Source organism: Triticum dicoccoides, chromosome 7A, assembly GCF_002162155.2.
Source record: "Triticum dicoccoides isolate Atlit2015 ecotype Zavitan chromosome 7A, WEW_v2.0, whole genome shotgun sequence".
Lineage (NCBI taxonomy): Eukaryota > Viridiplantae > Streptophyta > Magnoliopsida > Poales > Poaceae > Triticum > Triticum dicoccoides.
Genome location: NC_041392.1, coordinates 578534930 through 578539159, shown reverse-complemented (window position 1 = coordinate 578539159; position 4230 = coordinate 578534930).

Sequence of the window (4230 nt, the reverse complement as noted above, 5' to 3'; positions counted from 1 at the left end):
AATACATGTATCCACTGGGATGAGCGGATACTTCATAAGTGCGAGAAATTATTCGTAGGTGTATTCAGGTTGCAAAGTACTGCAAGGGGAGTGGACACCAAGTATTTTCGGAACAATAGAGAGAATTTCGGGGTATCTTGTAATAACAAGATTATCTGGGAATAAAAGTAAGGATGACAGGTCTAGGTATTTATCCATATGGTCATTTTGGTTGGATGTAACTTTTCGAGTAGATGATTTTTCATATAAAATACTTTTTCATCCGAGTTAGTATGCAAAAGTTATGCCCATTTTTACAAATTTCAGAGAGATTTTGCAAATAAAGTCAAAATTCACATTTGCAAATTTTCCCAACAACTAGACCACATATCACATGGGAAACTTATTTTCTTTTATTTTTTTGACATTTCCATCATTTTCTTTTATTTTTTAAAACTCAAAAAGGCGATCCACAGGGGGGGGTATAGTTTGAAAATGGGACCTTTAGTACCGGTTCGTGGCACGAACCGGGACTAAAGGTCTCATCCCCATTAGTCCCGGTTCGTGCCTCAAACCGGGACTAAAGGTCTAATCTTTAGTCCCGGTTTGTGGCACGAACCGGGACCAATGGTTGTGGGCCAGGAGCAAGGCCCATTGGTCCCGGTTCATCCCACCAACCGGGACCAAAAGGTCTAGATGAACCGGGACAAATGGCCCACGTGGCCCGGCCGGCCCCCTGGGCTCATGAACCGGGACCAATGCCCCCATTGGTCCCGGTTCTGGACTGAACCGGGACTAATGGGGTTACCCGGCCTGGACCAAAGCCCCCTTTTCTACTAGTGAATACTAGATGAAGACTCATAGGAAGCAACACAGTTCTTTGATATTCTTGAGATACTTGAGGGTATTACTCGAAGGAAGATCGACATAGGGGTGGAGGAGATGTATTGGTCCGCAGAAGACAAGTGTTTTCACTTGCTTGAGAAATGGGGTCAAGTAGAAAAATATTGTCGGAACCACGATTGCAAAGGATCAATTCATAGATACCAGATGATATTATATCAAGGCAATAGTTATTATTACAAGAAGCTTCCATGACAAGATATACATCGTGTCCATGGGCATGAACACAAGTTCAAGGTCGACTCCCACTTCTTCAATGTATAACCTTCCATTCACCTCTCGCTTTTCAAAAATGACATTAGTTGTTGAAAGTTTTGCCTGGTGCAATACCCGATAAGTATGACCCATGAAATCTTTCGGGTACACACAATTTTAAGGAAGGCATAGGTTCAAGCCATTGGGGCCTCGTAGAAACATATACCACAAACTTCAGATAAATAACACAAGCTCGATAGTAGAGCATGCTTGAGAAAGCAGAGGGTACAATTTACCAAAGGCATTATGTATCCAAGGAAAGGCTCACAAGCTTATTGAATATGAAGGATGTTGTTGGATAAAATCCGACAAAGTGTCTGGTGGTCCACAAGGGACCCTATGTGAGCATCGGTACTCAACCAAAGGAAGAAAGAATGCATGTAGATCATATTATAGAAACAACTGACTAACTCAAAGCTCAGATGCAAAGGAACTATGAATTTGAAGACAAGGGATCAGAAGCAATGCTCTGATTAGGGATGGATAAGTTGAATAGCCTTAGGGTTACAATCGATGGCAATTTGATTGGTCGAGATCTAGCTCATGTTTAAAATGACGTCTGAGCAGGAAGGACGAAATGAAGGGTCTGAATATGGATTGCGAGCAGTCACAACATATTGATTCAACCGACTCAAACTGATAATAAGTAAGGATATGATTACCAGACTTATGAGGTTAATGATAATGCAAGCAAGCAAGAATTTCAAGAGCAATAGGCTGTTGGGGATTTTCGAAGATCGAATGGTATTTCGAAGACTTTTGTGAAATACATGTATCCACTGGGGATGAGCGGATACTTGATAAGTGCGAGAAATTATTCGTAGGGGTATTCAGGTTGCAAAGAACTGCAAGGGGAGTGGACACCAAGTATTTTCGGAACAATAGAGAGAATTTCAGGGTATCTTGTAATAACAAGATTATCTGGGAATAAAAGTAAGGATGACAGGTCTAGATATTTATCCATATGGTCATTTTGGTTGGATGTAACTTTTCGAGTAGATGATTTTTCATATAAAATACTTTTTCATCCGAGTTAGTATGCAAAAGTTATGCCCATTTTTACAAATTTCAGAGAGATTTTGCAAATAAAGTCAAAATTCACATTTGCAAATTTTCCGAACGACTAGACCACATATCACATGGGAAACTTCTTTTCTTTTATTTTTTTTATATTTCCATCATTTTCTTTTATTTTTTTTAAACTGAAAAGGCGATCCACAAGGGGGGTATAGTTTGAAAATGGGACCTTTAGTACCGGTTCGTGGCACGAACCGGGACTAAAGGTCTCATCCCCATTAGTCCCAGTTCGTGCCTCAAACCGGGACTAAAGGTCTAATCTTTAGTCCCGGTTTGTGGCACGAACCAGGACCAATGGTTGTGGGCCAGGAGCGAGGCCCATTGGTCCCGGTTCATCCCACCAACCGGGACCAAAAGGTCTAGATGAACCGGGACCAATGGCCCACGTGGCCCGGCCGGCCCCCTGGGCTTACGAACCGGGACCAATGCCCCCATTGGTCCCGGTTCTGGACTGAACCGAGACTAATGGGGTTACCCGGCCTGGACCAAAGCCCCCTTTACTACTAGTGAATACTAGATGAAGACTCATAGGAAGCAACACAGTTCTTTGATATTCTTGAGATACTTGAGGGTATTACTCGAAGGAAGATCGACATAGGGGTGGTGGAGATGTATTGATCCGCAGAAGACAAGTGTTTTCACTTGCTTGAGAAATGGGATCAAGTAGAAAAATATTGTCGGAACCACGATTGCAAAGGATCAATTCATAGATACCAGATGATATTATATCAAGGCAATAGTTATTATTACAAGAAGCTTCCATGACAAGATATACATCGTGTCCATGGGCATGAACACAAGTTCAAGGTCGACTCCCACTTCTTCAATGTATAACCTTCCATTCACCTCTCGCTTTTCGAAAATGACATTAGTTGTCGAAAGTTTTGCCTGGTGCAATACCCGATAAGTATGACCCGTGAAATCTTTCGGGTACACACAAATTTAAGGAAGGCATAGGTTCAAGCCATCGGGGCATCGTAGAAACATATACCACAAACTTCAGAGTAAATAACACAAGCTCGATAGTAGAGCATGCTTGAGAAAGCAGAGGGTACAATTTACCAAAGGCATTATGTATCCAAGGAAAGGCTCACAAGCTTATTGAATATGAAGGACGTTGTTGGATAAAATCCGACAAAGGATCTGGTGGTCCACAAGGGACCCTATGTGAGCATCGGTACTCAACCAAAGCAAGAAAGAATGCATGTAGATCATATTATAGAAACAACTGACTAACTCAAAGCTCAAATGCAAAGGAACTATGAATTTGAAGTCAAGGGATCAGAAGCAATGCTCTGATTAGGGATGGATAAGTTAAATAGCCTTAGGGTTACAATTGATGGCAATTTGATTGGTCGAGATCTAGCTCATGTTTAAAATGACGTCTGAGCAGGAAGGATGAAGCGAAGGGTCTGAATAAGGATTGCGAGCATTCACAACATATTGACAACCGACTCAAACTGATAATAAGTAAGGATATGATTACCAGACTTATGAGGTTAATGATAATGCAAGCAAGCAAGAATTTCAAGAGCAATAGGCTGTTTGGGATTTTCGAAGATCGAATGGTATTTCGAAGACTTTTGTGAAATACATGTATCCACTGGGGATGAGCGGATACTTGATAAGTGCGAGAAATTATTCGTAGGGGTATTCAGGTTGCAAAGAACTGCAAGGGCAGTGGACACCAAGTATTTTCGGAACAATAGAGAGAATTTCGGGGTATCTTGTAATAACAAGATTATCTGGGAATAAAACTAAGGATGACAGGTCTAGGTATTTAACCATATGGTCATTTTGGTTGGATGTAACTTTTCGAGTAGATGATTTTTCATATAAAAAACTTTTTCATCCGAGTTAGTATGCAAAAGTTATGCCCATTTTTACAAATTTCACAGAGATTTTTCAAATAAAGTCAAAATTCACATTTGCAAATTTTCCCAACGACTAGACCACATATCACATGGGAAACTTTTTTTCTTTTATTCTTTTGACATTTCCATCATTTTCTTTTAT